This window comes from Macrosteles quadrilineatus, unplaced genomic scaffold (genome assembly GCF_028750875.1).
Source record: "Macrosteles quadrilineatus isolate MER2022 unplaced genomic scaffold, UCM_ALF_1.0 Scaffold_8__2_contigs__length_117827958, whole genome shotgun sequence".
NCBI classification, from domain to species: Eukaryota; Metazoa; Arthropoda; class Insecta; order Hemiptera; family Cicadellidae; genus Macrosteles; species Macrosteles quadrilineatus.
The window spans coordinates 99,029,032-99,054,129 of NW_026542601.1; positions in this window are offsets into that span (position 1 = coordinate 99,029,032).

Sequence of the window (25,098 nt, forward strand, 5' to 3'; positions counted from 1 at the left end):
AAATCTATCGCATTTAGTTACGTCACTTCGCTTGTTGCTAATTTATGAATTACACAGAAAATTATGAGCGAAATGATACAACATTGTTACTTCCTTTCTTTAACTAAACATAACCCTATTAATAACCCAACTAGGTAGTAAATAATACACAAAAATTAACAATCTAAAGAAAAACTAAAAAACATGTTCATGAAAATAAACAATTATCTGTGAATTGCATCGACCAGCTGCTTCATTCAATTAATTGCTTAAACTTCAAAAATGATGTTTGGAATTTGGCCTGTGATTCAGAGCCCTTAAAAAGTTCGTTCACAGTGATAAATACGAATTAATTCCTGTGCCCAGGTCACTTGAACTCTTTTTATGATAAAATAGCCACTCAGACATTCTTAGGGTATGACTAATTTAAAAATAGTTTTATGGACTCTTGGACATCATTCAACTCATATTTTAAATTTCAGTTTCAAGTGACTTTATTAATCAAAGTTCTCATAGTAACAATGCACAAAACACTAGCACCATATTATAATTTAATTTTATATTTTTAGATTATAACTACAATATCCATACCAGTGTACAATCACAGACTTATTTTATAGTCAGTGGTGAACTTAGATGACAAGACATAAAATGAGGTTACTAACCTGTCGTCAATCAGTCCTCTATTGTCTTTTGATGACTATAGTTTCGGGGTTATAACCCCATTTTCAAATCTTCTCTTCAGTCGTCAAATGTCAAACATATTTTCTTGCGTAAGCAGTCTGGTTTTGTCCTTGGCCGGCCTCACGCGCATGTACATGCTTTGTATTTATAAATGTTTTCGTGTGTGTTTATGTGTATATGTAAAGTAATTTTGACGACGGCTTACGCAAGAAAATATGTTTGACATTTGACGACTGAAGAGAAGATTTGAAAATGGGGTTATAACCCCGAAACTATAGTCATCAAAAGACAATAGAGGACTGATTGACGACAGGTTAGTAACCTCATTTTATGTCAATAGATCAATCCTGGAGGCAAATTATGTATAAATTAGATGACAAGGCTGTTGATAAACCAGCAAATAGTTTTTAATCAACTCGAGGATCACACAAAGCTTGGGTTTGGCCTCGCATAATGAACTCTTTGCATTTGTTATGAACTAATTTTAATTTCCAATCCCTTTACTTATCATCCAATTATCAATTAATTGTTTGCCTAAAGCCGAAAACACCTTTCCCCAATGCAATCCCATAATAAGTAAGACTTAAATAAACAAATGTCGGAGCTATAACTGGATTTAGAGTTAGTAGGCCTAGTATATCAGTTTGATAATAATTAAATTGAAAACAAAATATCAAACAGAGAAGTGGGGTTGATTTGATGATTTACACAATTTCTTTACCAAAATAGCGTTTTCTTATGTTAGATGGTCATGAAAGTCGTTAATTTTGGTCGTAATATACAAGTTAATTTAGTCATGTTGATAATAATTTTAATATTGTTTATAGACACTAGTAGTATAACTTTAAATTTGCACTTTATTGTTGTTTCGCTATTTAAAGCAGAACTAGTGTCCCTGTTGCTCGAATTCGAGCAATTGCTAAGTATTACAGGCGTTATTTTAAAGCGAATAACAGCCATGATTTCTCAATTAATTCTTTAAAAGATTCGACTCAAAGATTATAGAATTACTCAAGATTTACATAACAGATCGGTATAACTAACATTTCTTGTAAATATCTTATCATAAAAAAAACTGATCTAGTTTTTAGTGTTTTCTACAAATAGCCTTACAGCCACATTAGGTTGTCCATAATAATAACGATTATAAATATAAAATATACATTATTTCTATTTCTTCTCCTTAGTTTTTCTTTGTTTCTTTTTAGTATTTCAATGATTACTAAGAAATGCAACACAGTGTTAATTCAGTTTTCTTTTTAGTATATCAACTTATCTAGGCTCTCTCGCTTTTTTCCATTTTAATATTTACGCCAACCCAAATTCAAATAGTAAATATTTCATTTCAACAAATTGAGTAAATGTTTGTAGCAAACTGTTAAATTAGAAAATTTTTGACCGTTTACAACTAACATACGTTTTTCTTCTCACTTTTACTGTAATTTCTGCCAACAGCTGGAGTTTCATAACATTTTTTGTTTCCAATGTTAATCTTATGGACAAATACGAAACTTTAAAGGGCCTCAGTGCCTCACTCTCTAATTATTTCCCTAAACAGAAAGTTTCCTGCACAACTTCACGTTACGCTCTATCCAATGACCCAAACAACATGACAATCGGTTCAGTAGTTTCGGAGGAGTAATTGCCACAAAAAACCTGCTTGCGTATTAAATAAGTATAGATTTATACAATGTGATGGCAAATAAAAGTAAGCATTTTATGGACAATGATGAAGCTTATTAAAAGGGTGTTCAGCTTTTCCATCATACCACTTCACCAATCTAATTAGTCCACAATCTCTACTTAAGCTTGTTAAAAACCCTCTCAAAGAGGATTAAACACTTGAAACTTGTTACCGTATTTGACTCTTGTTCAAATACAAGCAAATTTCCATCGTTGTCTGTGAAAAAATTTTGTTTTGTAAAGCAAACAAAGTAAAAAAATAATATAATTGTAATATAGCTTGAGTGGTTTTTTTTTCACTGAAAAATAATGAAATGAAATGAAAAATTCTTCATTCAACCAGGCAAAGTTAGGGCCACACGGCCCTCTCTTACACTTAACCTGATAACCTGATACACATAATATTTAAATAATACCTAATGAAAAGAGTTTAATGTTGGTCTGAAACACGTATGTTCCTTCTGATTGTAAACATGTACGAGTATTAGCAAAATAAACTTTTAAACCATTTTGAAAGACCAACAAGTTACATTGATTAATTATTAGACTCACTGATTTTAATTCAGTCGTGCAGAGAGTGCCATAATGTTGAATGACAAGAGTAATAACACAGTTATCCTTTTAAGCTTGGTCATGATTACAGCCGCGAGGTAATTATTTATTCGTCACCAAACCAACATTTAATAATAAAGTATAAGTAAAATAAATGCTATGATGCTATAATTGCATAGTTTGTATTGTCATGTAAAATTATTTTATTTTTTAAACTATGTTAAATTGACAGTTTTAAGGTTTAAAACTTAAGTGGTTAAGTTGAAGCGAAAGTAGAGAGGAGATTCACAGTTCTACATCCAGTTCTAACGTCACAATATCAAGTAAGGATAGGCATATTTTACGGTTTGGATCTTTCCTTATAATACAGAGATTAATTAATGCATTTCCACATCCAGCGGGCTCAATAATTACATTCGTTTCACAAATAGGTCATAACAAATGAGTTCAACCACATTTTAAAATTCTAAATTAGCTTTAGAGTAAATATACATAAATTCTTCTACAAAAACAGTTGTCATTTCGGCAAATCGAGAAAGAATTATTACTATAAATTACAATTAAGTCACTGAATGATTATAATTAAATCCCCACCTGATGAAAGTTATTTAATTCTGTTCGTTATATTTTTGTGCTTTCAATATATAATTCCAATATTAATTTAATTCCTTTTCCCTCAACTAATAATTTACCAAGCATAAGTTTTATTATAATGTGTTTTATTTTCAAAAATGCCATTATAATTTAGGTTAACTTAATCATTTTAATAGCATTCCAGCGGACAAACGGGTAGCATTTGCCAATGTCTGCTGATTTTTTTAAATAAATTAAAATTAGTAATATAGGAAGTTTTTTTTTATTTAAGTCTTAGTTCATATTTTAGTAATTTTTTATGTATTTAAAAGAATGTATTTTGTTCTTGCTGCATTATTATGTAGAAATAAAAATATATTTTCATTCATTCACTATAATCATGTTGTTAAAGTGTTGAACTGTACTATTTTTTACCTTTTAGTAATATCTGTAAAGACTCTATTACACATAGGACTTGTTAACCATTGTAAAATCTCCTAGATTTGATGTTTTCCATTCTCTGATGTACAATTAAAGATAATGTTTTCCATTCTAACCATAAGAAGGGCAAACTACTTTACAACAATACTATCAGTAACGTCACCCCATGATATACTGATTGTCGACTACGCCCAAGAGGGCACTTAACTCTTTCCCTTGTATCGTCGTTTTGTTTTACATTTGCAGTTCCCAGCTCACACAGACTAAAAGAAAACACGTAGCTGAACGTTAAAAGTTTGTACCATTAACACGTTTTTTTCTTACGTTTTCTGCCTCGTTACAAGGTTTTTTCTAACTTTCAATTGATTAAAAGAAGAAGATTTGTTAAAGAGAATATGGGTTTTAGCTTAATTCATTTTTAAAGAAACCTAACAATTTTGGATGCTTTTTGAATTGATAGATTGCATCTTAACACGAATGGGGTTGGCGTTTATTAAACTTCCTTTGGTTAAGCACTAAGTTAAATAACTGTAAGGTATTTCACCTAATATTCTGTAACTAAATTAATTACAATTTATGTCCCTAATTATACTATTTAAGTACTAGTTATCCAATTTGGCGAATTTTACTCTAGATTTAAGATGATGAAATTTATACTTAAGTTAATAAATTTACCAAGTTTTTGTAAAGAAAATAGAGTCTGGTTTTACTATTTAGGTGTACGTAAATATATGCATTGAATTTTAACTCAACACTATACGTTGAATTAAAATAAGCCACATTTAGTTTTTAAAGTGTACCTAATGAATATATTAATCACACGCCTAAACAACATTTTCTTTTAGAGTGTAAATAACCCATTTTTGAATTAGTGTTGTTTTTCTACTCTTAACTCAGAAAAAAAAACAGGAATAAATAGAAACGAACAAAAACAGATAAATTAAATAGGTATATCCATGCACATAGACAACTCCGAAATTGAGATTAACAACCAATATTCTAGTCATATTTGACACGACATGATAAACTACTTGAACACAACTGCTCTTAACTCTAGAGGGTTGTTTGTTCAAACTCGTTGAATATATGAGTATTGCATTCCGATGGGCAGTTACCTTTGTGTTTCTGTTGTAGGGAGGAATAAATTCATATTTTTTTTAATCTGTCATGATACGTTTGCGGGATTCTGTATTTTTGCTCGTTGATAAAGGATTAAAGAAATATAACTCTTTAAAACTTATTTAATAAAACTAATTTTTCCAACACATAACTGTTTCAGTGTAAAATAAACACTATTATTTGGTTAAATATCTAAAAGTATGGAGTAACATTTTAAGTCCAAGCATAAATCATATTAATAAGAAAACTACATTTACATAAAATGCGAAAATAACAAGTGGATTGTTTAAATAAACTTGAGTTACTATAGTAGTATTAAGAGTAACACTTGTCATCGTGTTGATAAATAAAACATATAATAACATATAAACATATAAATTAAAACTTTTAAAAGGAAAGTAAAACATTTCATATTTTTTAGCAGCTTTATTCTGACGTGACAAGCTTTGTAAAAAGTTTAAAGAAATTACAAATAGTGCAATTTATCACAAGGGCGTTAAGTCAATCATTTCGACACAACATCAACTTTAAACACTTAAGTGTAACAACGAATTATGTCGGTAAATGAGCGAGAGTTGAAAAGTAACTGTGGGTGATAAACTATCCTTTTTTTCATAATGCAACATCATTCAACAAACTTAGCTAGAAAACGAGAATAACTATCATGTAATAATAACCTCTCAAAACAACTTCCAACTTGTTTTCAATTTTGCTAATGCAAAAAAGCAGCTGTTTATTAAGTGATTCAACAGTATCATCTATTTTAATTGTGTTAGGGTACATAATAACATCGATATGTCAAGTAATTGATAAGAACGCAATAGTAAACTAGAAGGTAAATAGGTAAGTAGGTGGCTTATGTGTCCTTTGAGGTGCATACCAGTCGAATAAAGGCGTCAAATGGTAAAAGGTTTTCCGTGTTGAAAGCTTGGTTCTTGTTCTGACTAACACATGTTCGACGAACGTGTAATAGCTTACAAACATAAAATTAAATAAAGGATAACTGTTTTATAGGGTTTATCATGCCGCTTTACAAGCAGATGTGGTACTTTCCAGTTAAAGGAAACATTCGTTATTATCGATGATTTTTTCTCGATATATCGATATTAACAAATTGAAACATATCAGCTGACAACTACGATAGTTATTGTTCAGTACAAACAATACATACAACAAACAATAATGAAATAAAACTGTTCTAAGCTAACCTAACATAACTAACCGAACTTGCTGTGTAACATTCCATGTTTAACTTGCCTTTTCTGTTAGCAAAAGGATGTTTTAAATAGTACAGCAAGTTTGGTTGGTTATGTTAGGTTAGCTTAGAACAGTTTTATTTCTGAATACATATAGACTATTTATTTGTTTTTTAGCCTAAACAAGATTAGTTGTCAATATGTAATGAATTGGTAAACAAAAATATAGATATATCGAGAAAAAAAATCATCGATAATAATTAATGTTCCCTTTAACATGAAAGTACCGCAGATGTTTAGTTTGCTGTGCTATTATAGATCCATATAGTTTGGATGTTGTTTAAATAGAGGAAATGTATAAGATACAATCCCAGAATTAAAATATGCAACATAATAACTTTTTTTAATTACCAACATAAGATTTTTTAAATGTCGGTGTTTAAAATGAATTGCAAATAGAGTTCCTTAACTAAAGGAATAAAAAAAATCAATACACATAAATATCCATGGGACAAAAATAAACAGCTTATACAACAAAAAATACCATCAAATCAACGGATTTTACTAGTGTTATTTATCAAAACATTTTTTATATTTATGTCTAGTAAGAGGAGGGGGGTTGTTTTTTGTGGCTCCCTAGTATCTTTATATTTAATAAATTGTAGTTGTTTCAATGTGTTGTATTTTGTAAATAGTTCCAATGAGGAAATCTAAGTTTTTAGGTTTTTCCTTATAAATGCATCTATACAAGGTGTATTTGACAGAAATGTAAACAGTTTTGTATTTTAATAGACATTCTGTAAAATGCAATACACTAAGAGCCACGTGACTTTGAAACCCCCTTTTCAAGGAATAGTTTATTATCAAAAGGATTACAATTTTATAAATGCGTGTCCACATAAAAGGTAAGTAAGTTAAACTGTCCAAAGAAATAAATCTGAAATCCTACAATAAACATTTTCTTATTAGGTTAGTTTCTAAGAAGAGGAAATCTTAGTGAGCATAAAACAGGTATGCACTGGTTTTGCCTAGATGGTCCCAAATTTAAAATGCACAATTTATCATTTTAACTTCTGACAAAACAAAAAGTACAATAGATATATTTATTGAGCATTTATTTTTTCTTAACATCAGAGTATAGAATCTTTAACTTATTATAGGTATACGAATACCAATTAACTTATCTTCACTAGTCAATATTTTGTTGATAACAACAATCAAGGTATGAAATAAGTGGGAAAATGCCAGACTTGCTTAAACTGCCTCTATGTTCTGTTCTTTTAATCATAAGATAGGTCGGATTATTTGAAAATACTTTAATTTAATATTTACTTGGAATCGTTCTATTGGTGATTTTATCAACAGCTAAACCAACAACAGATAAACCAGATGATTGAATTATTGACTATATAATGCCTTTTAACCATTTAATCAGTCTAAACGTATTTTTAACAACTGCCAATAACAGGTTCATGAAACGTATGTTACTCGAAAAAAGTGAAGAATACAAATATGTTTAAAATAGTCTAATACGTAATATTTTCTTTTTGATTTACTAGAAGAAAAACTTTGTGAAAATTGTGATATTATCTATTTTGATTTTACTAGTATTTTATGTTATTTGTGAAGAAATTGCCGTAGAAAAAAGACTATGAAGTACAAACATATAAAAAATATTATTGTTAGTTACATCAATTATAAACTTAAGTTTTTTCAGCTGAAGTAAAGAATATGTCATCAAAGCGTCAACGAAATTATAAATCCGCAGTGACATTACGGTAATGTAAATTTGACGAATCGATCCTTACAAAGGACAAACCCTGTCAAAGACCTCTAAACTTTCCAGACAAAGCTCTGTTCTGAAATTTGTGATAAATAGTTTGCTTTATTCTTAATGCCAATCTCAAAGGTTTTACAGCTAAGTGAACAAACATTTTTAAATGCAGATTATATATTTAATTTAACACATTGCAACATTATTTTTGTAATACACGAAATGATGCACATTTAATTTTTGTAATGGCAATAATACTATGAATTCTGGCTTTTAAACTTAAATCGAGGTCTCTGAACGTGATGGCCACAATCGTTTAAATTTTCAATGCAGACTATTATGTTGTTCTTCCATTTGTAAGCCATCAACAATAATGTATTTTACACTGTCAAATAAAATTAGTTTAACCAAATCCATTTGTTCTACTTTAACAATGTTATCAGTAGTTTTGAAAAAGTAAACTCGTTATATTCAACCAATTATTCGTTTATAGTAAGAAACGTAAGTAAACAAATTCTTTAATTTATTGAGCAAAAGATTGTTATGAGTTATAGAAGAAAAAGATTAATACATAAATTGTTCACTATGCAGATTATGCGGTGATATTCATTCATCCAACCAATATTTAAGGTTAATTAATGTATCAAATCGGTTTAAATACAAATCTTAGAACTTCCTACTACAATCGTTTCATGTAAATTATACATATAAATTAACTTTCTTTATTTTTCTGACATCTAAGATGTTTTTAAACTGCACGTTTCAGGTTATTCAATAGGTTAAAGCATCCTTAAAATGTGTCCAGTAAGATAAAAGAGCTTTATAGATCTCACAACTAACCATTAGTTTTTATAAACACTCATAACTTTCAGTTGTCAATATACTATATCTATTTTTTGTGCAATGGCAGTTGGGGTTTGATTCCAGAGAAGACGAGAAGGGTCAAGAATACTTGGAATCTAATAATATTCAAATGTGGTTTGTCGGGACGGAGACATAAATAAAGATGGGAAAATATATCACAAGCTTACCCTTACCGAAACGTAAGTATTACAATTAAGTATTACAAAGTATTAACGTTATTTGAATATAATATTTAAATGATTCATTCTTCTTAAAAAAATAGGCTTTTAATTATTGAATCTGGTAACAAAAACCAGCTTTGTAATTTATATCTAATAAACGGTTTATTCTCATGTTTTTTTGGTGTATAAAAACATTTCTATTGAACTTCAAACCACAATTCACACAATTTCCCATAATATTTTAAGATTTAATACCCTACACAACATACTTTCTTACTTATGTAAGTGTGATGAATGGAAAAAAACCATTAGCTGATGCTCAACATGCTGCAATAATTTTTCGTAATATGTATTATGGATATACTTTAAGAACCAAAGTGAAATGTTGTCATAAATTTTGGCACATAGTTTGTGCGAACGCAACTATGACACTTTTCATTGATTAACATGACTTTTAAGGTGTCCAAGTTTAACTTCTCAAATCAAAGTCGATTGCTATTATTCATATGAAAGCATTTTGGTTCAAAATTAATCTGAGGTATATGAATCAATATTCTACTCAGGACTGCATTTTTTTATTTGGGTTAAAGAGGTAAGGGTTTTCTTTTCGACGGACAGAATTCGAAAATTGAAAATGGAGACTTTTCTTGTTACAATCTTCTGACTTTGGAATTAAACCAAATGATTTGTCATTACAATTTACTTGCCTTAGTTAGGTAGTAAACTACTTTTAAAGTCAGTTTTAATATAGTATTATGTATTTATTAATATGATATTAATTTATTACAATTTATCATCATATCTACTTTGCTGTTTGCAAAAAAGTAAAAATAAAGTTTTTATTAAATTGTTGTGACTTTTGGCATTTTATCTTTTAGTTAAATATTGCATATATTTTAAATATAAACAGTAAATCCGTTGTATAACCAATGTTAAATATTTTTCATATTGTAAAGTGTTCATAACCATTTTTTATTTTAATATTATTCTTACGAATTTGTATTTTAAATGTAACCAAATAACTGTAGTTGCATAAAACATGTCAAATGATTTAGGTGTATTTAAAATGGACCAAATATGCAAATTTAAACTCAAAGCAATAGCATTTAGTATTTAATTATTGATATGAAACATAATCGTGAATATATAATATTATAGCGAGAATTTACTAAGAAACATTGTATTTAGGTTCAAATTTTTCTGCACATTATTAAAATAATTGTTGATGTTCAACAACTAAGATAACCTTTGATGTCAACATGTTTGATGTGCCTGAGGACATTGATTTACAATACAACACAAACACATTATTTTTCTGCCTAAGGTAGGTACTCGAAATTATACGCAATGTCTTTTCCTCTATGCGTCTTTATTATTCGGAACGAGCAGGTTTATTTAAATATACAGTTTTGTAATTTTTAATATTTCACAATTAACTAAGAGATATTTGAAGCTTTTGACATTTTAAAAACTTAGTTTGTATTCGAAATATTTTGACAATGCATAAATTACAATAGTCAGTTTTCATGAACATTATAGTCCTGACAAACACATAAGGTACTTTAAAAAATATTTTTGCTTAGGGAAATTTATCACCTACTAGCGTTTCTTAGTTTCTGTATGCTTTCATACTTAGAGCTATAAATAATAAACACGATTAAAAAAAAAAAAAATACTAAGAAAGCTTGACTAATCTCTTCTATTAAAGTGATCATGCTACATACTAAGTCTAATTTAGTAAACGATATTTAACGGGGGCAAGGTTCAAAACAATTACTTTTAAATAGCTTTCAATTGATTTTGACACACGTTACTAATACAAATCCTTGATTTCAATAACAATTAGATGATTTAGTACATCGCTTGACAAATCTTTTTAGTATTAACGAAATCGAGAGAGTGTTTGTATGTGATCCTAATTAGAAAGAGGTGGATCATTATAGTAGAAGAAGTAATACAATTTTATTTCTGGTATCGATTCGATATTCTTTACTGGTTTAGTAAGTGTTTCGCTACCAATGTGTTTGGTTGCAGTATCCGTATAGATTAACTGTCAACTACCGGATCGTAGTTTAGACCAATCTTGTTATCACAACCGGGTGATTTCCCCGTGGTCAGTGATTTGTTAACCCAACACTTCACCGTGATTTGAAAAATAAATCTCTCACAATGTTGTACAAAATCGTATAATCTACAAATCGTGAGCCTTATATATGATACTTTTTGTTTATGTTGAGGAGATTTTGAACTTCAACCAAGTACATTTTAAAACTAACATTACATTTTGTTTCAGGTTTATTTACCTAAGTTCCTTTGTTTGAGCGATTGCTAACATAAACATATAACACTGCTTATATTATAGGCACTCTATCTATAAAAAAATGGTTAAAAATAGCATAAGCTAAATACCCAGCAATAATATACATCTAAAAACGAGTTTGGGTATTTCAGCGTAAAAAATAGTTAAACCACTTAGACCTAGAAGAGTTATAGCTCATCATCTATAAAGTATGGACAAATTTGAAATGTTCACTATAGAAGGTCAGGACCTTTTAAAATATACCGTCGATTTATGCTGGCATTTTACGATACATTTTCCTATCTATTGAAACTCAATTATATGTATCCCACTAACCTATTCATAGTAAGACGGAACTAATGTAATTTGAGCTAGGGGGTTTTGTGATTTTGTATATGACTTTTGTATCCCATCTACATATGTTAATGTAGGAAATCTTAGGACGAATATGTAGTTAAATTACAATTGAGATATATTTTAACATCTAAATAACTACCTATAAAATGAATTTTATTACACTGCAGCTTCAAGCGATAATTTGTGTTTAACCCCGATATTGTGGTCAGAATGTACTATGAGTTAAATTAGATACAGCGGTTTTGGAAACCCCATCAGCCCGACACCTCCGATTATTACCTCTTACCGCAATATCATAACCGAAGTAATGAGTTCTGTTATATCCTGGTATTTAAATAAAAAAAACTAACAATTAAAATAATGTGATGTTTAAATTTTTTTTTATCTTCAATATTTTGTAAACCAATTATGTAAGGTACTATGTTGAGTGGCCTTGATTAATCATTAAAAATTCTCAAATAAAAATATCAGATCAGCTAAAAAATCTAATTTAATAAATGATCAGTTCTGGATAGAAAGGTAGGTTAAGGTAGTTATTAAATGATAACTTATACCTTTAAAGTTACAAAGCATATATTCAGTATAAAGTGCAATAGTTAGTGATTAACTCTCTCGTAACAGGTAACTAAGTTAAAAGTAACGACAGTTCACTTACCCTGCTAATGGGACAAGACGTGTTGTCTACTATTATATACTTTTAAATGAGATGGATATTTTATGTAATAAGAATATAATATTGATAGTATTCATTCTACAGCTAATTAGAAAAGATTACAAATAAAATACATACCGTTATTTAAGTGATGCTATAGTTACACTTTAAAAAAGTACCCACCGTAGTAATGTATTTATGATAAGGAACTTCAATTGTTATTTGTGAAACTTCTTACATTTACTGTAAAGTTTATAAATAATTAGTCTTCCAAACACTATACAACACATGTTAGGTTAGGTTAAATCCAAACGTTTAACGAAAATAGAATGTTAACACGATGGGTTAAATCATAATACCAATTGTCAAAGTCTCGGAAACGGAGCAACAGCTGATCGTAGTCGTAGTATTTGTAAGAGTTACCAACTGATTTTCAAGCGTATACGTATTATTTGTCTAATAATAGCATACTGTGTTGTGAAGTTTGGTTGGAATACTGGAATGTGGCAAAGTAAAATGAATGCGGCAAAAGTAAGTGTATACAGCGATTAACTACTTTGCGTGGTGTAATCGGTACAAGAAAGCCCGCTTTGTCATGTAACCGTAGGAAAAACAATATGTTGTACAACTGCATGTTTACAATCCCCACCAAACCTAATCGTCAAAATATAGTGGCTTAGGTAATGAGAAATATCTCAATTTTACGCAAAAATTTTAAGAAACATTCAATCTAATCATATGCTGTTTGATACAAGTGAGTATGATTCACAAATGATTTATTCGTATAACTTTCATGCTTAACACCCATTCTCCTAATCCTGTTTATAGTTTCAATAATGTAGTAGCCTAAGTGGTTGAGCTGGATAGACGAATACTTTTCGTTTTATCTTTTTTTTTCAAATAAGAAATTTAGTTTTTGTATAAACGATCAGTTAATGTAGCTCAGTAATTGTAAAAGGTAAATTTATTAGAAAATTTAATTTGTGTCATATTACACAAATCATTGGGTTATGGTAATACAAAAGTACAATAAGTAAGTAATACAAAAGTCTGTATATTATTTTAGTCTAATAGTTAGGATAGAATTGATAAAAAACATTAAACCATGTTTATTAATTTTCTTTACATAATTAATTCTGTAAAAGGTATTGCACGTTTGTCTAAAAAGCGAAGTAGCTTGTATAAAAGTACGATTATTCAAAATTGAAGAGATTTTTGGATTGTTTACGATCTAAAACTAGGAAATACACACAAAAAAGTGTAGAAAGGAACCATATGTTGCTAAAATCAGTTAAAGCGTGTAGAAGAGAAAAAAACCTTAAACGAAGAGAAATGTATCGGCACAACAATCACAATTAGCAAAAACATTTTAAATACAACTATGATTGTTAAAATTTCAGGTAATATATACATATCAAACGTAAATCTATTTTGTAAATTTCCTTTGAATCTTTCAGTAGGTGTCCGGTTAAGAACCATAATAATTACATATTGTATTAAGTTTAAACATAAGCAAGTATAAGCAATAAAGCTACTGGTATGACTTATTATTGACAATATCTTAGGAATTAATTGAAATAATAATGAAAGTAGAATGTGATCAAGTCGGGCGTTGGAGGCAAGTGATTATAGAATTTTATGCGTCTAGAGAAGAAGCCTCCAAGATTGCCAATATAGTCTGGTAATCTCTTTCTTAGCTCTCTACTTGGTTTACCTTTCTTATGTAACTGACACCTTATATAACATCCAAGTTTATTAAAAGTTTAGTTTATAGATGATGGTAAGAATTGACTATTTAGCATTTTTGTGTTATTTAAATAATAGTAAAAGATTGAGATGGATAAAGAGTTATTTACTGTCTTATAAAATACTTAAATTAGAAACCTTATGTTCAATAAGTTTAAATATTTACCATCAGTTATCATAGTTTAGTTAAGTGATAACAGAGTATTACGTGTTATCTATACGTGTTGTAATAACCATTTCTATAAGTTTCAAAAAATACGAAACTAAGATATTTTGCATAATAAAATTAGATGATCAATTTATTGAAAATGAGTAACAGAAGCAATAATGTGAGAAAAATGCTTTTACAATGGTATTTTAAGATACGCCTGAGGTACTGTAAAAATAACTCAATGTAATATTGGTACTTCAGTATTAAACGGAGGCCACATTCTGTCAGCTCGCTGCGGCGGTTATGTTAGGTTGGGTTATCGTAAATATTATGTGTGTAGGACTTTCCTCGCTTCGTTATGAATCGAACGATACTTTCTATTATGATAACCCAACCTAACATAACCGCCGCAGCGTGCTGACAAAATGTGGCCTCCGTTTAATACTGAAGTACCGTAATATTAATATGCAGCCAAATATTAGGAAACACTAGGGCTAATTGTGATTAAATAACAAAGGCCTACTATGGGAACACTACCGTCTTATTATTTTCGAGGATTGTTTCTCATGTAATAGCTATGATAATAAAATATTATTCCCTAACTAGTAGCATAATTCCTAACAAATATTTGGTTTTCGATGCTTGTAGACAGTCAAAAAACTACAAGTATCATCCACTGATTAATACATAGATTTTTAATCTTTTGTTGTGTATTTTTATTGATAAAAAAGTGGAATACTTATAAAATGTTTGATAAAAGATTAAAAGGTTGTTGTTTACACGATGAACAAGAATTAAAGTAAACAATTGAAACACAGTTGAACTTTCTTGTTTTATTGGGAGAAACTTCAATTAATCAGATTTTAAAAACTACCTGAATATCGTAGAAAATTAGGGGTTTTCAGTCTTCACAAATTCGATGGTATTTTTATTCCTACACCATAACACGATACTTGGAGAGTGGGGACTTGAAACTACCCTCGCGTTATTTTAACTGTTTTTGTTTTAATTGCTCATATATTTTCAAGCGGTATCAATTTAGGAATATATAAGAAATCGACCATTGTAGGACGACCAGTTTATACTTACAGCTATATTTTAAATGTATTAATTGAGAGAAGTTTATAAAAGACCTACGAATAGAAACAAATAGAAAAGATGTAATCAAATAATGGTATTACAATAATCTTGGAAATCCCTGAAGCTTAGTTTATTGATAAACGTAACTTTTAAATCATAACCCAATCTAAGAAATTTTTAAAAGAGAAATATAATAAATACACGCAAAAAATTTTGAATCTGCGAATAACAAAAAAGATTTTTCAATCTAGAGGATATTTTTTACGTTCAATATTATCCTGGACTTGACGATACGAGAACAATATTTGACCGGTTATTTGCAGAACGTATTTGTTAGGACTATGTACTTGGACTGTTGCATTTTATACAGTATTATTTCTTGCTCAGAGTTAAAGAGAACTGCAGTACTGTTTTCATCCTGCGTCCCTTTACATTTTCTTTACCTTTAATTAATTATTCTATTTTACTTTTTATATTACATTTTTGGTTGTAATAATTAATTTTATTTCCACAAAAAATTAATTATAAACTTAATGAAATCAGTCATTCACATTATTCACCCGGATTTCAATTGTATAAAAAGACTCCTTAAACTTATCTTTTTTATAGAAGCATCTCGAAACAAAATACTCTAAGACAAAACATGATTGCAAAAGGTCTGCATTAAGTAAAAGTCTATTAATAAAAATTACCGTCACAGGTTGTTTGGTTAACTTACACTTTACCTATACATTACCATGATTATATTGGTATATTTCTTCTATCATTGAGGAAAAACCCGATTTCGTCAGTCTGTTAAAAAAGTGTGGTATAAACTGTTTAAGGGTGATATCAAACCCTGCTGTTAGTGGTAATGCCTCGTACCAGGTTATGTATATTTTTTTGTCCTAAGGACGCTAGGCACGAGCCTGGGATTGTTTTTCACATTACTTCAGGCTAGACCTAGGGGTTGCGGCATTATCACTTAGATCAAATCCATTGGTGACTTGGCGGGGATCGGACCCGGGACCTCAGGGACTGAAGTCCCGCGCTCTAACCACTACGCCAGCTCGCTCCCCAGGTTATGTATATTATACTACAGCGTTTCATCATGTTTTTGGCCTACATGTACAAGACTTAGTCATAGTACTGTATCTAGGTTAAGCAAAGGTGTAATAACACATTAGTTTGTATACGATTGTGTATTAGATTATCATCGCACTATGTAACAACAGAGATTTGTAAATATATATATATATATATATTTTTTTTCTCAACATTCAATTTAAAACAGTTTTGATTCTATCAAATCATACAATTAATTTACTTATTAATTACGCAAATATGGTACTCGACGATTTAAATATTGAAATATATATTTTCTACTACAATAATAAGTTTTGTAAATCACGATTTCTTCATTACTTTGAAGATATGAAAAGAAATTTTGTAAAGATCACATAGACTATATTTACTGTATATACATTCATAGATCTGTGCATTTAAAAATCTTAGAATCTCCAGGTATTATTTGCCATTTTTTCAACATATAGCTCAGGGTTTGAACTGTGACAAATATAAATACAAAATAATATAAACGTATTACGAAGTATAGCGTAGACTTCTTCTACGCGTGAACTTTTGCTCACTAACTCAAAGAATTACTGAAATCTTCTTTATAAGAATCGTAATTCAAGGAAAGGGATTTCAATGGTCTCTTGTTTACGTAAATACAAACGTTGTTCCAATAAAAGACGAGGGAATTTTTAAATACACTAAAAGCTGTTCGTGATAGTTATGCAAATGTGTTTGCACTCCATGTGTTGCACTTGTGTGCAAATACACAAATATTTGATCATTCAAACTGGTATGTAAGAGCTACTCCAATAATCCGAATAACCCAAAACGTTGGTTGGTTGTAGTTGACGGTTAATATGATACGATTGTTCTTATGTTCCACAATCAATAAATAAATACCACACATCCTTTGTCACTTTAGTGTAGGTGACATAGAAGGAAAAACAAGTCGAACTATAACCATTGTTGAGGTTGAACAAATTATACATACTTTTATATTATACCTTCTGTTATGATAATGCAGCTTTATTAAATTGCCTTTAAAATAGCTTAATTAAAACTGAGATTTTTAATTGACATAAAACAAGGTTTTTTCATGTTTAGGTGGTCCAGAACAGAAAGATTCATAAAACGTGTAAGGACGTAAGGTCCGTATACCACTGTAAAATGTGTCGTCCATATTTCATAAAAAAATTTTAAATCTGTTAAATTTGACACAATACATTATACGGGGTGGCTGAAATGTAACTTGCACCCCCCCTTAACTTTTCAACCCTTTGAGATATTTGAACTCGGTTTGCGGTAACCTTCTTAGATAGGCTATGAGAGGCTACAATAATTATGGTCAATTTTGACAATTTAGCCCTTAGGGGTAGCGGGGGTAGGGGGTAGCTCAAAATTTTCAAATGACAAGTATAGTCGAGTTTGGTATCATTTTACAGGTCTTGACGAAACATAAACATTGACATAAAGAAAACCAAAATCGGCTCACTAATAACAAAATGGTGCCCTAAAAAGTTTCAAATCCAAAAACCATAAGGGTGGCAAAAAAATTTACTTGCACCCTCTTTAACATTTTAACTATTTGAGATATTTGAAATCGGTTTGCAGCAACTTGTTTGGATATGAAGGGATTCAATAATTATGGTGAGTTTTGAAAATTTTGCCTTTAGGGGTAGTGGGGGTAGGGGGTAGCTCAAAATTTTCAAATAGCAAGTATAGTCGGGTTTGGTATTATTTTGTAGGTCTTGACGAAACGTAACAGTTAACATAAAGAAAATAGAAATCGGACAATTTATAACAAAATGGCGGCTAAAAATGATTGAGACAATGGTTTTTTAAAGTAATTTTGAACTGCCATTTTGTTATTATTGGTCCGATTTCTATTTACTTTATGTTAATTGCTATGTTTTCTCAAGACCTACAAAATGATATCAAACTTGACTATACTTGCTATTTGAAAATTTTGAGCTACCCCCTACCACCGCTACCCCTAAGGGCAAAATTTTCAAAACTCACCATAATTATTGTAGCCCTTCATATCCAAACAACTTGCCGCAAACCAATTTCAAATATCTCAAATAGTTAAAAAGTTAAAGAGGGTGCAAGTAAATTTTTTTTGCTACCCTCATGGTTATTTGGATTTGAAACGTTTTAGGGCGCCATTTTGTTATTAGTGAGCCGATTTTGGTTTTCTTTTTATCAATGTTTATGTTTCGTCAAGACCTGTAAAAAATACCAAACTCGACTATACTTCTCATTTGAAAATTTTGATCTACCCCCTACTTCCGCTACCCCTTAGAAGAAAATTTCCAAAATTGACCATAATTATTGTAACCTTTCATATCTAAGAAGGTTGCCGCAAACCGAGTTCAAATATCTCAAATGGTTGAAAAGTTATGGGGGTTGCAAGTTACTTTTCAGCCACCCTGTATAAATAAGATTTTAAGATATTGCCTATTAGACTTGAATGAACATTTGTAAAAGATTTTGTATGAAAAGTTTTACAGTGTAATACGGGCCTTTCATAATCAAAACAATAACAATTGACTAATTAAGAAAATAGATTTCAGGGTTTGGAAAATGAGTTATATTTATACTATTATGTTCGGGTCTTTCTAGAAATTATAGGCTACACACGTTAAACATTAAGCGGTTTGATACAAATTCTATTCTATATTAAAGGAGAGGTTAATATCTTTTCCAGGATAAAATACGGAATTGCAGCCATAAATAAATAAATTCCTGAACGAGTTGAGGCTTAAATTTCAGTAAACCAGTTAACCGTGAACATCGTTCCTCTGGAAATGCTTTTACATCGTTGTACACTGTTGCTCTTTCTGATCGTTGATTAAATAAACAACCCTCTTTCATTAGATTGAATCACTCTAACTTGTTTCCCTACTTATACTGTATTTATGGTGTGTAAACCATCATAGATGTAGGTTATTGTTTATTTTTCATTTTTAGCGAATTTCCCATATAGGGAATAAGCTATTACCGTAGGTCTCATGGTAAGACCTAGACCTGGGACCGATTTTCTTTTTCGTTTTGAGGTCCCCAGAGGCCAAAAAACACCATCCGTTCAAATTCATATATTTAAATATATATATATATATATATATTTATATATATATATTTATATATATATATATATTTATGTATGTGTCCGTTAGCGCGATAACTCGAGCAAAATTGATCCGATTTTAATGAAATTTGGTACAAACGTGTAAACCTACATTTATTCGAACGAGTTCGCGAACCAGCATAATCGGACCATGGGATCAGGGGTTTATGGGGGGTTTTATGGGGTAAAAATGGGTTTTTCTCATTTTTGACCCTAAAAACTTTAAATTTCTAAATTTCTCTCTAGACCATTTTGAAGAGCTTAAAAAAACAAATAATTTAGTATATTGAAGTTTTTTTTAATGTTCATTGACTACGGAGAAAATTAAAAAATTGTAAATTTAAAATTCCCATGTTATTCTTATGGAGATAAATAAACTGTTCTAGTTTGCTTGTTTATGGATATATTTTAATCAAATTTGGCAATTTGGCTTATTTCATACTAAGCTATCAATATTTAAATTAAAAAAAACACACCTCAACATCTTCCCTGTAGCAGCAAACCTAACTACTCACTAAAATTAATGTTATTTAAATAGGAAATAAATCTGAAAATTTATAGGGAATATTTTAGTAGAAATAAAGCCGGGTAAATGGAAATTCGCTTAGTATGCAGGTTTGCTGCGACGGGGGTATTTTCATTTGTTTTGTCCTCAGACGCTAGGCGGGATGGTTTTTCACATTACTTCAGGCTATATGTTTGTTATTGTAAGGGTTATAGAAATACAAATCTTAATGTAGCTGATAATTTCCCAACAATTCTTGAACTGGATCTAATTTTTCACTGGGATATTTATCATATACGATTAAAGCACCTAAAGTACTGGATTGGATTTGGCCTATTGAACGAGCTATTATAACTGATTTTTACAAATACTAAAACCTTACCAAATTGTTAACTGTGCTTTCAAATAATTACCACCATGGTATGAATAAACCAGTTTTAAAGCAAATTCTATCTGTAAGGAAAATAAAAAAGGTATAGACTTATGTCACCTTACCCAATTTCAATTCGATGTCGTGGGTTCGGATACTGACCACTGATTGTATTTTATCAGTGCAGTTCACCTTTGTACTTTACCGGTTCACCCCTTGCTTTGCTAGATACGTTGCACGTACAGATCTGTAGTCTATGTGGACAGGAATATGCAAGGTTAAAAAGGAGCTTTCTTACCGTAAGTTATTACAGCTTTAAATAGGAAAATTTTCCTTTCACAATTTCAGCTAACCATACTAAATTATTCCTTGGACTAACTTAACAATATCTACTGTCCATACACCCCAACTACTTGAATAAGATATCTTGATTTTAAGATAATATTCCTCCACTAACTAATTCACCACCACACGACATTAAGTTACTCTCCTCAAGCAAGATTTGAATCATTCTAAAGCTAGAACAGTTTTAAACGTATTTTAGTATAAATGTAAAATGACTTTCACAAAAAAATCTCCTATGACAGATCTGGACTTTTGCATTTTCTACGTAAATAACCAAATTAAATACTACACTGAACTCCCATAAATACAAACCGTTAAGCGCAAATACATTTGTATATTGTTTGTAGGTGTTAAAAGAGAAATACACCTTTTCATCAAACTTGAAGAGAGGACACACAAGCTAAGTACAGAGGAAAATGGGAAGGGAGTGTCCGTATCACTTGGGAATTATTTCTAATAGCCTGTAAGTCAAAAGAAAACTGTAGCGTTACAGCTTATTCCTTCAGCCCTTCTAAGTGCAATTAAACTTTGATCGTGTAATATCAATGCATGATTAGTTTATGCATTATTATGCTATACACTTGTGTTATTTATGAGCTTACAATGTTTATAAAAGGTAAACATAATTAATAGATCAATGAAACCTCTCATATTTGAATCCAAGTACTTCACTTGAAATTACGAACCAATATTAAGAAATTTCTTATCACTCTTAGTTTAATTGTTGTACTGTAGTTCAAATGTTCTTATAATTGGTACTAATTTATTGTTGTTTACAGATCATGTTGCGTTTATCATATCCATAGTTATTTAATATATATATATATATATATATATATATATTTGTCCCAAATCCCATAAGCAAAAATTTGCATTTAATAACTTATTTGTTTACGAATTATATGATTATTAAATATTATATTAAATTTAATGATTTCAAGTCTTTCTAAAAGTTTTTAGATTAAAGAACTCGGACATTGTACTTGTATTGAAAATATAATTGATTACTGGTACAAAGAAACGCAAAACCCCACTTAAGTCTATATACAATATATGTATATTCAACAAACGAAGCTACCTTTAGGTGGAGAGTTCACCCAAGTGTGTTCAGATCGAACTTTGTAGAGTTATGTTTATGTGAAATTTCAACATCAAAGAGATAAGTCTGAAATTAAATCAAGGAAAGTTTTCTCTGACCTGGAATACTCTTTCAAAGATTATATAAGTTCTAAGAAAATGTATTTAAAAAGAATCTTCTTCTGTTAAACGTAATCAGTGCATGAAACTGTGAATCATATTTTTTTTCAAGCGACTACCTAGATCATCAATATAGTTTTCTTTAAATTTAGAATTTTTTAAATTAAGAATTTTTTTTTTAATTCTTTAAATATAAAATGTATTAAACGGGAAGAGCTGTTGGTTTGGCATATGAATAGTAATTTCTTTAAATGGATATAGTCAATATAAGTGGTATGATAGGTGTATGCCAATTTTTTAAAGTTTAAAAGCAAATCTCACTAAAAAAATGATTCATGGTAAGTATTTTGAGTGATTTTGGTTGGGAATTTTTTATCCGTTTTAAATATATCATTCTTGAAACTTTATAGGGTACATATTATGTTAGTTTTCAAGACGTAGCACTAAAATACAGGGTTATTACAAATGATGTTCCTGATTTTGATTATAAATATTACTGGGTTGATTTGTTTCAAGACTATTTTAGTTGGTACCATTGGAAAGAAAAACTCATAAAGTTTCATTTACATTGGGTTGGGTGCATATCAGCTGTTTGTCAAGTCAATTGTTGTAAGTGTTGTGTAATGGTTGAATTAGAAGGCAGGAAAGCTTTTTGCCAGTTGGAATATTACATTAACCAATCTGTTATTAGTGTGCAACGACACTTTAGAACCAGGTTTAACGATGATTCTTCTTAGTAACCACTATATTGGCAAGTGACACTTGAAACTTAAGAGAAATGGCTGCATTTGAATGTTACTTGTAGTAGGGCTGAACTTAACAATGTGCTGCCTGAGATATGGAACCAGCTCGGTGGTCCGAATAATGACACACCCCTGAACTGGCCTACAAGATCTCCGGACATCACCCCCTGTATTTTTTTTTGTGGGGATACATCAAAGATAAGGCGTACACACCACCATTATCAGATAGCATACTTGAGATCCAGCAACGGATTACCAATGCTATCGAAACAATAGATCAAGACACACTTTTCAAAGTCTAGCAAGAGCTTGACTACATTATTGACATCTGTCGTACCACAAGGGGTTCCCGTATCGAGTTTTTACAGTTCTGTGTATCTGTGTCGAAACTTTTTGAGTTTTTCAAAAGTTGTAACCATTTTATTTCTTTGTATAACAAATAAAACTATATTTTATGTATGTTTGAAATCATGAACATCATTTGTAATAACCCTATCTTTATTATTAAGGGTTTTCTTATTATTTCAGTGGGTTTTTATAGGGTTGAAAATAAACTATGTATGTGCATATTGTATCATAATAGAAGTAGTTAAATAAAGTACATATTATAAATATTAAAGTTATTTTCATTTAATTATAGTATGAATTAGTTACTTTATAAACAAAATGTTGTTAACTTTATATTTTTAATTTTTTATCTGATTTTGTTAGACAACGTTGCCTATTAAAAATGTTTGTGGTATTGTGTTCGTCTAACACATGAGACTAACCTGAGATTAAATGGGAATTCTTTGCTATTGTTTTCATCTTAACTTATAAACTGCTAACTATTATGGTGTAATCTAAGAGCAACAAGTAAAAATATTTTATTTCCATTATTAAAATAAAACTTAACGTTAGAACAACTTTAGGACAGGCACAAACTGATGGTATTTGTATAGTTATGTTTTTCACAGAAAAATGCAACTGGTTTAATATCTGTAATTGCAAAGTAAGGATTTTGTAAGTGTGGAATTTTGATCACAATTCAGTTTCTAAGTCCATGTCTATACTATGGTATGTTCGCATTTAATTATCTAAGAGCAGCTTAGCTTAGTGATCAAGTAATACATCAGATATGGTAACCATCAGCAAATGGTGTCTTAATGAGCGTTGTTGTTGACCCTATCCTTTATCTTAGTGACTTATTCCTCTTAATCCATACAGTATTTAATTTGTTGATTGAGCAGTTTTTATTCATAAGTATAAAGAAACTGCAATTATTGACAAAATTGTTTTAGGGGAACCATTACATTGATTGGCGAACCATATTTGCATGGAATAGTGAGGATTATATAATACTAAGCAAATATTTTAATTTATATTTATTTTTTATGCATCCATACAATATATGTTTTTATAAAACAATGTTTCACATCATTTTAATAAAATAAATTGTATTTTTATTAATTTGTATTTTAGTTGTTTATTTAAATATTAAAGACATATTTTGCGGAAAATACAGTGTAGTAAGAAACTGTGAATAATTATTTCATATTTATTTAAGTATACAACCAATCCCAATGTTAAATTTGTACCAGGTTAGCAAAGTTTTGATCACAAACTCTTACCAAGTAGCACCAGCCAATCGGTATCCAAGTTCTCTAATTTAAAGTTGACGTGACCCAAAAGGTTCCTTTTTGGTTCTCTCAGATTTTCCAACCTCAAGTTTGCAGCATAGCTGATAATTATATACTTTACGAATATAACATTATGTAACCTATACTGTATATTCATATTCATTATTAATTATGTAACCTACCTATTTCATTTTTTACATATTACATTTAAGGGCAATAATGATTGCTACGAATTATCAAAGTAATATCCAATGATTTATACAAGTCAGAATTTCTCATAAAATGTAATCTTTTAAGTGTTCATACTATACAAGATATGCTAATGAAATAATCCAAGTTTTTTAAACATTAGTAAAAGTCGAAGCTTTTTATTACTTTACATTAGTTAAAATCAGTCACTTAAATTTTGTGTCGTTCCTGTTGTTTTGGAAATAAGATAATAATAAATATAAAGCTCACATCAAGCTAAGCCCATAGCAAAGTAATTAAATATTAAAAGATTTTAACAATTGCTTCAGTTTTCTTTAAGTTCTTTATTTATAAACCCCATTATTGTTAAGTGGCACGAATATAAATAGGTAGGAACTAAAGGCTATTTTAAACAAGAAAAATAGTATTGGTAGTCAAAGTAGTAACTCGAAACTGTTAATTGAGAATAACATGAATTATAAATGTATGAAACGAATTATGAATATGTAGGTACGTAAAACTATTTTGTTTTCCAAACTAAATCTCTGATTTTGAGTATTAAAAATAAACCTTTCGTAAGATATTATCAAATACATTTTAATCGTAAATTGCAAGATAAACCGATAAAATAAATTG